Source organism: Protomyctophum parallelum, assembly GCF_964188405.1.
Source record: "Protomyctophum parallelum genome assembly, chromosome: 1".
Taxonomy (NCBI): domain Eukaryota; kingdom Metazoa; phylum Chordata; class Actinopteri; order Myctophiformes; family Myctophidae; genus Protomyctophum; species Protomyctophum parallelum.
The window spans coordinates 94,703,847-94,715,894 of NC_139697.1; positions in this window are offsets into that span (position 1 = coordinate 94,703,847).

The following is a 12,048-nucleotide window of genomic DNA, read 5'->3' on the forward strand; positions in this document are numbered from 1 at the left end:
AAATCAACTTTTTCATCACATTGAACCAAAGCAAACTGATGTTTCTTAATCATTTGACATTTATAACAATGTATGACTATTAATGACATGAGTCAGTTATGTAACATAGATAGAGGATTAAACACAGGCCAATTTGTGCAATTGTAAACCTGACTTGGGCCGAATTAATAACCAACGTCACAAGCCACAAGACAATGAGACTTAGGCCAAAGACAAGTAGCCCATGTCGCATACATGGTCTTTAATTATAACTTAGGCAACATAAAATGGCTATAGGTCACACTCAGCATGATCCTTTTCAATCAGGATATAGGCCATTTTACCATACTGTATGTGGCCAATGTCACGACTCACGAAGAGCTGATTTAGGCAAATATTAACTTTTCCTAAATAAAAAGATGGATATAAAAGGGTTTCTGCCCGACAGCAGAGTCCTTAGGCCTATCCATTGCGGCATTAGCCCCATTCACACGAGACACAAATCACTTGCGGGGTAGGCTATGTATATCTCAGAAAATATAGGAGCTGTGTCATTCTCATGTTGCAACAAAATGGAGTATAGTAGTAGGTTTCATTTGTAGCAGAATGGCCTCTGGCGCATTGAGCTCAAGCGTCTTCCTTCTGCTTTGACATTGTGATCCTGCAACGTCCGTTAAACGACCACTTCACCACTATCTTCATATCCTCACTAATGATCATGATAAAAAGCCACGATTATTGTCTCCACCAGGCCGAAGGCATGTGGGGAGAGTATGTTTTGCACTCCGTCCGTCCGTGTGTCCGTGTGTCCGTCCGTCCGTCCGTCCGTCCGTGAGCAGCTAATCTCGGCCACCGTTAACCCCATCGATGCCAAATTTTGCACACACACTCCCTGGATGCCAACGATGAACCTCTGCCCCAAACTTTCCACAACGGCCTGTTATAGCGCCACCAGGAGGCCGCTTTGTGCAAAACAAGTTTTTGCACAGTACACCTACAGATTTTGTCCAAACATCACGCAAATTGGTACACAGTCTCTCTAGAGCCATTCAACGAAACCGGTCTTTCAGATTTCTCACACTCCATCCTGATTGGTTAAGATTGGCTTCCAAAATTCACAGGAGTGCTCAGTTTCAAACAAAATGCTGAAAATCATGAACACATCGCGTGATTTCCGTGAAATTGTGCACCCACATTCCCACTAGGCCGAGGACGAAATGCCACATGAACAATTTCAACTCAGCCTCAAGGTGGCGCTATAACTGGCCGAAAAGTGTTTTCACCTCTAACTGCACGGATCTGTGGATAACGTTGTATGCCAACTCCCTAGAGGCCAAGGAAAAACCTTTGCCTGGAATTTTTCACATCTGCTCTTTATAGCGCCACCAGGAGGCCGACATATGTAAAACACATTTTCTATTATTACTCCTTCAGATTTTATCCAAATTTCACGCAAATCGGTACACATGATCTCCATAGTCATGAGATCAACACGGAGCGGCACCATTTCCCATCTTCCATCCTAATTGGCTAAGATTGGCTTCCAAAGCTCACACGATTCGTCCATTTCGAAAAAAGGCCACAAATCACAAACACAGTGTGCAATTTCCGTTAAATTATACACGCACATTTTCACTAGGCCGAGGACGACATGCCACAATTTTTTCCTCAAAATCAGCCTCACGGTGGCGCTATAACAGGCCAATTCCTGTTTTTAGCTATAACTTACGGAGCCCCTAAGGGGACATTTCTAGGTAGATTATTTAAGAGATGGTGGTTTATGTTTTCTGGTATGGAAAAACATTTTAGATGTTGGCAGGAAAAAAACAAGGCTATAACATTTTTCTTTTAGGAGATGGAAATGTTTTGAAAGGGGAAAGATATTTTTTTTGGAGGGGATGACAATTTTCGAGGGGGTGACAAAAATAAATCAAGGCTGTGACTATTTTTTTTTAGGAGATGAAAATGTTTTTAAAGTGGAAAGACTTTTTCAAAGTCGTGCGCACGACTTTGAACTCGTGCGCACGACTTTGAAGTAAACAGAAGCACATGGCTACCTGTCAACAGAAGCACATGGCTACTTGACCCCCAGCGACCCCCAAATGGTAACTCTGTCATTCCTCTACCGTTTTGGACGGGGATGGGCTCATTTGAATCGTGTCGCCCCCCTGGGGGCGTCTTTGGGGGTCTCAAGGTTCGGGGACCCCCAGGGACCCCCAGGGACCCCCAAATGGTAACTCTGTCATTTCTCTACCGTTTTGGACGGGGGTGGGCTCATTTGAATCGTGTCGCCCCCCCGGGGGCGTCTCTGGGGGTCTCAAGGTTCGGGGACCCCCAGGGACCCCCAGGGACCCCCAAATGGTAACTCTGTCATTTCTCTACCGTTTTGGAAGGGGGTGGGCTCATTTGAATCGTGTCGCCCCCCGGGGGCGTCTCTGGGGGTCTCAAGGTTCGGGGACCCCCAGGGACCCCCAGGGACCCCCAAATGGTAACTCTGTCATTTCTCTACCGTTTTGGAAGGGGGTGGGCTCATTTGAATCGTGTCGCCCCCCGGGGGCGTCTCTGGGGGTCTCAAGGTTCGGGGACCCCCAGGGACCCCCAGGGACCCCCAAATGGTAACTCTGTCATTTCTCTACCGTTTTGGACGGGGGTGGGCTCATTTGAATCGTGTCGCCCCCCGGGGGCGTCTCTGGGGGTCTCAAGGTTCGGGGACCCCCAGGGACCCCCAAATGGTAACTCTGTCATTTCTCTACCGTTTTGGAAGGGGGTGGGCTCATTTGAATCGTGTCGCCCCCCGGGGGCGTCTCTGGGGGTCTCAAGGTTCGGGGACCCCCAGGGACCCCCAGGGACCCCCAAATGGTAACTCTGTCATTTCTCTACCGTTTTGGACGGGGGTGGGCTCATTTGAAATGTGTCACCCCCCTGGGGGTGTCTTTGGGGGTCTCAAGGTTCGGGGACCCCAGGGACCCCCAAATGGTAACTCTGTCATTTCTCTACCGTTTTGGACGGGGGTGGGCTCATTTGAATCGTGTCGCCCCCCCGGGGGCGTCTCTGGGGGTCTCAAGGTTCGGGGACCCCCAGGGACCCCCAGGGACCCCCAAATGGTAACTCTGTCATTTCTCTACCGTTTTGGAAGGGGGTGGGCTCATTTGAATCGTGTCGCCCCCCGGGGGCGTCTCTGGGGGTCTCAAGGTTCGGGGACCCCCAGGGACCCCCAGGGACCCCCAAATGGTAACTCTGTCATTTCTCTACCGTTTTGGACGGGGGTGGGCTCATTTGAATCGTGTCGCCCCTAGGGGGCGTCTCTGGGGGTCTCAAGGTTCGGGGACCCCCAGGGACCCCCAAATGGTAACTCTGTCATTTCTCTACCGTTTTGGAAGGGGGTGGGCTCATTTGAATCGTGTCGCCCCCCAGGGGGCGTCTTTGGGGGTCTCAAGGTTCGGGGACCCCCAGGGACCCCCAAATGGTAACTCTGTCATTTCTCTACCGTTTTGGAAGGGGGTGGGCTCATTTGAATCGTGTCGCCCCCCGGGGGCGTCTCTGGGGGTCTCAAGGTTCGGGGACCCCCAGGGACCCCCAGGGACCCCCAGGGACCCCCAGGGACCCCCAAATGGTAACTCTGTCATTTCTCTACCGTTTTGGACGGGGGTGGGCTCATTTGAATCGTGTCGCCCCCCGGGGGCGTCTCTGGGGGTCTCAAGGTTCGGGGACCCCCAGGGACCCCCAGGGACCCCCAAATGGTAACTCTGTCATTTCTCTACCGTTTTGGAAGGGGGTGGGCTCATTTGAATCGTGTCGCCCCCCGGGGGCGTCTCTGGGGGTCTCAAGGTTCGGGGACCCCCAGGGACCCCCAAATGGTAACTCTGTCATTTCTCTACCGTTTTGGACGGGGGTGGGCTCATTTGAAATGTGTCACCCCCCTGGGGGTGTCTTTGGGGGTCTCAAGGTTCGGGGACCCCAGGGACCCCCAAATGGTAACTCTGTCATTTCTCTACCGTTTTGGACGGGGGTGGGCTCATTTGAATCGTGTATCCCCCCTGGGGGATACAAGGTTCGGGGGCGTCTTTGGGGGTCCCTGGGGGTCCCCGAACCCTGAGACCACCGATTCAAATGAGCCCACCCCCGTCCAAAACGGTAGAGAAATGACAGAGTTACCATTTTGGGGTCCCTGGGGGTCCCCGAACCTTGAGACCCCCAAAGACGCCCCCTGGGGGGCGACACGATTCAAATGAGCCCACCCCCGTCCAAAACGGTAGAGAAATGACAGAGTTACCATTTAGGGGTCCCTGGGGGTCCCCGAACCTTGAGACCCCCAAAGACGCCCCCAGGGGGGCGACACATTTCAAATGAGCCCACCCCCATCCAAAACGGTAGAGAAATGACAGAGTTACCATTTGGGGGTCCCTGGGGGTCCCCGAACCTTGAGACCCCCAAAGACGCCCCCTGGGGGGCGACACGATTCAAATGAGCCCACCCCCGTCCAAAACGGTAGAGAAATGACAGAGTTACCATTTGGGGGTCCCTGGGGGTCCCCGAACCTTGAGACCCCCAATGACGCCCCCAGGGGGGCGACACATTTCAAATGAGCCCACCCCCGTCCAAAACGGTAGAGAAATGACAGAGTTACCATTTGGGGGTCCCTGGGGGTCCCTGGGGGTCCCCGAACCTTGAGACCCCCAGAGACGCCCCCGGGGGGCGACACGATTCAAATGAGCGCACCCCCGTCCAAAACGGTAGAGAAATGACAGAGTTACCATTTGGGGGTCCCTGGGGGTCCCCGAACCTTGAGACCCCCAAAGACGCCCCCAGGGGGGCGACACATTTCAAATGAGCCCACCCCCGTCCAAAACGGTAGAGAAATGACAGAGTTACCATTTGGGGGTCCCTGGGGGTCCCTGGGGGTCCCCGAACCTTGAGACCCCCAGAGACGCCCCCGGGGGGCGACACGATTCAAATGAGCCCACCCCCTTCCAAAACGGTAGAGAAATGACAGAGTTACCATTTGGGGGTCCCTGGGGGTCCCTGGGGGTCCCCGAACCTTGAGACCCCCAGAGACGCCCCCGGGGGGCGACACGATTCAAATGAGCCCACCCCCTTCCAAAACGGTAGAGAAATGACAGAGTTACCATTTGGGGGTCCCTGGGGGTCCCTGGGGGTCCCCGAACCTTGAGACCCCCAGAGACGCCCCCGGGGGGGCGACACGATTCAAATGAGCCCACCCCCGTCCAAAACGGTAGAGAAATGACAGAGTTACCATTTGGGGGTCCCTGGGGGTCCCTGGGGGTCCCCGAACCTTGAGACCCCCAGAGACGCCCCCGGGGGGCGACACGATTCAAATGAGCCCACCCCCTTCCAAAACGGTAGAGAAATGACAGAGTTACCATTTGGGGGTCCCTGGGGGTCCCTGGGGGTCCCCGAACCTTGAGACCCCCAGAGACGCCCCCGGGGGGGCGACACGATTCAAATGAGCCCACCCCCGTCCAAAACGGTAGAGAAATGACAGAGTTACCATTTGGGGGTCCCTGGGGGTCCCTGGGGGTCCCCGAACCTTGAGACCCCCAAAGACGCCCCCAGGGGGGCGACACGATTCAAATGAGCCCACCCCCGTCCAAAACGGTAGAGGAATGACAGAGTTACCATTTGGGGGTCGCTGGGGGTCAAGTAGCCATGTGCTTCTGTTGACAGGTAGCCATGTGCTTCTGTTTACTTCAAAGTCGTGCGCACGAGTTCAAAGTCGTGCGCACGACTTTGAAAAAGTCTTTCCACTTTAAAAACATTTTCATCTCCTAAAAAAAAATAGTCACAGCCTTGATTTATTTTTGTCACCCCCTCGAAAATTGTCATCCCCTCCAAAAAAAATATCTTTCCCCTTTCAAAACATTTCCATCTCCTAAAAGAAAAATGTTATAGCCTTGTTTTTTTCCTGCCAACATCTAAAATGTTTTTCCATACCAGAAAACATAAACCACCATCTCTTAAATAATCTACCTAGAAATGTCCCCTTAGGGGCTCCGTAATAACTGCATCGATCTGTATACAACTTATGTATGCACACATGGAAAAACATTGTACCTGCATCCCTCCAACACGAACCTCCGGCCCAAATCTTCCTCAACAGCCTGTTATAGTGCCACCATGAGGCCACAACCTGACCTGCCCTGGTGGAGACCTGTGCCGATTGGCACTTTGTCTAGTTTTCCACTGGGTCTGTGTCTCATGGGAGGGCTGTGTGCAGTTCAGAAACACGTCGACTAAAACTATGACAAAAAAATGTTCGTCAACTATCTTTTTTCACTGACGAAAACTACATGGAAACTAAATGAAAACTAAGCTACGATGACTAAAAGAAATTTGGTCAACAAATACAAACTAGACTAAAATGTTAGGAAGGGACTAGTGGAAGAGATCCAGTATGTCATTTTACACTTTGTTGCATGCTGAAACCAACCAGACACATTCCAGGTGACTAAAATGTGACTAAAACTAAATGAAAGCTATTCAAGAGACTATGACTAAAACTAAAATCTAAATGTGCCGCCAAAAACAACTCTGCTTGGAATGGTGGATGGAACAGTGCACCTCTAGCTGCTACTGTGTGAGATCCACCTAAAAGCACCATGCAACTGGCAAGTAGCCTATCTATGTGACCACAGGTGAGGTGTGAAGGACGGGGGTCAACTCTATTTTGGGGGTCGCCAGCAAAAAAAGCTTGAGAACTACTTATATACTGTAAATGTCACTACTTAACCTGGCGAAACCCTAAGGTATAATTTAATACCCTATAGCCTGCCAAACCCGGAACCTCCGTTTTCCAGGGTTTATATTCTTTACTCCATGTTTTTATCCGATCGAAATGTTAGCTGCAGGCCAAGTGGGACAGTGGCCGCGGCCATTTTTAAGATCCGCACGCATCCACTTGCATTGTATAGGCTGGACATTCAAAGCCCTGTATCTCAGAAACGACATCGAGGGGCCGTTTCTGGGGAAGACAAGGTTTTTCACAACGGCCTGTAGCACCACCGACCGAGAGAACAACAAACGGTGAAGACTGAAGACACCACACACACAGCATTTTTTCATTGCGATTCCCTTCAAAGTAAGTGTTATGTGCGATAAAATCTTGGCAATGCGCTATCGAGGGATTAATTAATGCTGGCGGGAATTGGGTTACTTTCCACTCCACTACATATCGGAGCGTTGTGAGCTCGTCACCTATTACAAAAAGAAGGGGAAAAAAAGTCAATAATTGTGTGCTTTTACTCATAGTGAATATTTTAAAGATGGAGTGCCACCATTTTTTTCCACCCTAAAACATGATCATCAGGTATTATTACAATATAAGGGGGAAGAACTTTTTCCAAAAAGTGTACAGTATTTGTTAAAATCATGCTTTTATGTGGACACGCCCACCAGTTCATTTAAGTATGCCTGGATTGCCTGGTGGGTGGTGATGGGTGGTGATCCACCTGAACTGAAGCCGCACCCACAGATGTAGTTGTATGATAAAGGGGGAGGGGTTAGGGGAGGGGCTGATAGTGTGGTGTCACTATATTACTGTTTACTTCATTGGCCCGTTTGACTGTCAAGGGTTCAGCCTCCAGGAAGAAACCCTAAATACAAAGTTAATACACCATTGCACATAAAAACAACTCCAGGGTGTCTAATGAAGTACAAAATTGAGTAAAAAACAAATACAAATTTGAGTAGGCCTACAGAATCCGTTCCACCATATGATTCTGGTCTTTTATTTTAAAGCTGATCGCTGTGGATTCTGTGGAGGATTTGCCTGTCATTCTTTAGCAATAAACCGTGCTCCACATGAAGTGTGATAAACACTGCTGTTTATGAGCTTGTGGGATCTGCAATGTCAGCAGAAATGCAAAGTGAACGAACGTTCCCCTGTTAGCTATATGCATGCAGGCAGCCATGCAATGCTCTGTGTGTGTGCACGCACACACATGCGTGCGTGCGCACACAGGATGACTTTGAGGAGCCAGAGTGAGAAACACGACTGTCACGGCAAAAGAGACCCAGAAGCGGGTTTATTTTGTTGCTCGCACACATAAAACATGAACATGGACACACGTGCAAGCACACACACACACACACACACACACACACACACACACACACACACACACACACACACACACATCCATGCAAGCACACGTGTTTCTATGACTAAAGAAACATTTTAATTTCATCCCTTCTAAGCTCAAACCACACCAAAGGGTCGGGTAGCGACAAACCGTTTTTTAAGGAAAACCACACCAATGCAACACATTGAGTTGCCATGAGTTGCATTGGTGTGGTTTACCGTAAAAAGCGTTTTGTCCTGACCCGACCCGACCCTCTGGGCTTCAGGCCGAAAGTAGGCCATCTATAAGCTTCACATTGCACTGTGAAGCGCTTTGAGCTGCAGATCAGCTATTTTTACCAGCTGCCAGGCTGGTCTACTTTCTATCAGGTTGATATAGTGGCAACTCATCATTTCATTGGCTGCCCGTAGTCACCTATCTTTCTGAATGGCTGTTCCCTATATGGCAACCGGACACTTTTTGCCTCTAGCCGAGAGGCCAATGGGATAATAGCATTGCATTGCAGCCAGCAAGTTGCAACAACAACCCACTAGTTATTTCACTGGGGGATTCTTATGTCAACTTTCGACAACTTTTCGACAACCTCGACAGATAGGAGCAACTACTAGAGGGGAGATTTTACACCTGACTGACTAACACACACACACACACACACACACACACACACACACACACACACACACGACACACTCCTTCCTCCTGAAATATCCTTTAAATTATCCTTACAATCCTTTTTAATTATTTCGCGACCCCCAGGTTGAGAACCCCTGACGTAGGAGATAAGTGCATGCAGGCAGTTTACAGTGGTGAAATAAGTACTCCCAATTGTTTACTTAAAAGCATACAAGTGAAATACTTTACAACCTTTTTTTTTTGGTTTGAATGTCATACAGCTCATGAAAAAAATAATCCTAACTCAAAATATTCTAACATTTTACGTGACCACTAAAAACATGATTATTTTAATCAAGAAATGTCGAAAAGTGTATTAATATATGCAGTCCATACATTTTCTGGGCTACTTTTGAACCAATTATTTCATCTATGGGGCGTGGCATGAGCCCATACACGTTTCCTTTGATTTGTACTGTTGAATCTATGGCGTCTCACACCTTCCTCTTGACAATACAACCTAGCTTCTCTGTGGGGTTCAGGTCAGGCCAGTTGGCTGGCCAGTTAATCGCAGTAATACCATGGTCAGTACACCTATTAGTAGTTTTGGCTCTGCGGGAAGGGGCCAAATCCAGCTGGTAAGGAATATCAGCATCTCCATATAGCTTGTCAACGTACTGAAGCACGACGCGCTCAAACATTACAATTTACAATCTAGGCATTTAGCAGACGCTCTTAATCCAGAGCGACTTACATTAAGCAATAACAAAAAGCATGGCTTACAGTACATCACATATATAAACAGTATAGTTATCATGAATCATCTACTATAAAGTGCTATGACTACATAAAATGCAATTCTAGTGCTGTCTACGTAACAAGCTATAAGTCAGTTTAAAACACTATCTAAGTCTACATAAAGTGCTATCTAAGGGGCTAGGCTAGGGCAAGTGCTACGGAGGGCAATGGTGGAGTCTGAAGAGGTGGGTTTTCAGACTACGGCGGAAGATTGGGAGTGAGGCTGCAGTTCTGACTGTGATGGGAAGTGCATTCCATTATTATTCTGGTGGATGGCTGTGTTGACTCCAGTGTGAAGTTTTCACTGTCAGTGGCCAATGCAGATGACATGGCTCCAAATCATCACTGTGTAAATCAACAATATCTCACCAAGGACTCTCACCACTGAATAATGAAGAATATAGACTCCAATGCTATCAGCAAAAGATAGCATTAGGCTATAGAGCGTCGCAGTCCCTCCCCGTTTCAGAACAACGAGTGGCCCAGGAAATTAATCCCAATGCATTTTTCCCATAGGCATTTCAAAACGTATTTATTTAAAGACATTTTAAGCGTTGTACGAAGCCAACTCTTGTCGTGACAAATCATGACAACACACACAATATTTTGGACCAAACAAATAATTACAAAGAAGAAAAACAACCAAAAAAGTGTTGTAAGCTGCCGTTTTTTCTACTTACTAATTCTTTGTTTGGCCCGACAAATTGTGTTTGTTGTCATGATTTGTCACGACAAGAGTTGGCTTTGTCCGCGGCGTAAACGTCTTTAAATAAATACTTTCTGAAAAGTCTATGAGGAAAATGAACGGGGATTTCTTTTCCGGGTCTCTCGAGGGGGCGGGACTGCGACGCTCTATAGGCACCCCTTCGAGTGCCTAGCCTGGCACTCAAAGTGGTGTTGAAGAAAATTTAAGTTGATAGTTGGTAGTGCTGTCACCTCACAGCTAGAAGGTCCTGGGTTCGATTCCCACTGGACACACTGTGGGTGCTGGGGGGGGCGTGTTCCCACCTCCGCGTCATCAGTACCCACCCGAGGCGGGGTTGGCGAAAGGGCCCCTGTTAGCTATGCATGCAGGCAGCCATGCAATGTGTGTGACGTGACTTGGCCTGTTGTAGCGCCACCATGACACTGATTTGATAATTGCCAAGTGGCATTTCTTCTTCAGCGTAGTGGGAATATGGATGCAGTTTCACCGCAATTGGACATTGCATTGAGGAGTTGTGGCGATTTGTACAAAGCGGGCTACTCCTGAAACCTTTAGAAGCCAATTGTAGCCAATCAGGATGGATTATGAGAAATCAAACAAACCTATCTTGATCATGGAGAGCATGTGTACCGATTTGCGTGAAATTTGGAAAGGAAGGAGTAATATTAGAAAATGTGTTTTACATATGTCGGCTTCCTGGTGGCGCTAGAAAGATCAGATGTGAAAAGTTCCAGGCAAAGGTTTTTCCTTGGCCTTTAGGGAGTGTGCATAGAAAGTTTTACACAGATCCGTGCAGTTAGAGGTAAAAACACTAATTGTCCAGTTATAGCGCCACCATGAGGCTGAGTTGAAAATGTTCCAGTGGCCTTTCTTCCTCGGCCTAGTGGGAATGTGCGTGCACAATTTCACGGAAATCACACAAAGTGCTCACGATTTGCAGCATTGTTTCGTTGAATGGCTCTAGATTGACAAAATCGGTAGGTGTACTGTCGAAAAAATTGTTTTGCACAAAGCGGCCTCCTGGTGGCGCTATAAGAGGCCAATGTGAAAACCTTGGGGCAGAGTTTCAGCCATATATATTAAAATAAATAGATGCCTTGCAGTTCATTGGTGCGACGTGTCTCCCTATGAAGACAGGAAGTCAAGCAGAAGTGCAGTGCAGTGCTTCTTTTTTTTTTTCTTTTTTTAAACAAATAATTTAACAGTCATGACAATACATTACAATACGAAACAAGACCAACAAACATTTATTACAAACATATTAATACAACAATCACAGCCAGGGGTATTACTAACAGAACACTTTAAAGAGTGAACACAAAGCAACAGTTCTCCACAGCTTTCTTATTTAGAAGTGCTGAAGGCGTTTGCCGAAGGCATGCTGCGTCACTGCCCGAGTGACGTCACTCACTCATACGACTCCTCCATGTCTCTCGCTGTCACTCAAGTGACTACTGGTCTGGACCAATCACAGCGCGTCTTTTTCCGGGACTTAAGTTACGCACGCGGAAGTGCTCATTGAAGGCAAAATGCTTTGCAAGGAATGTCGGGAAAATTGCGCCTCAATTTAAACACGCGCCTCAGAGCCGGAAAGGGCGTCTTGTCTAAGTTTATGTGTCTCTGGGTTCAGCTCTGGCATTCAGGGAGTGTGTGTGTGTGTGTGCGCAGAGTATGGTGGTGATGACGCCAACGGTGCCAGAGATTAGCTGTCCATGCACCGACCCACACCCACACCCACACCCACACCCACACCCACACCCACACCCACACACACACACACACACACACACACACACACACAAATGGATAATTACAATTGATGTCAAAAATAATGCACAATGCACATTATTTCAT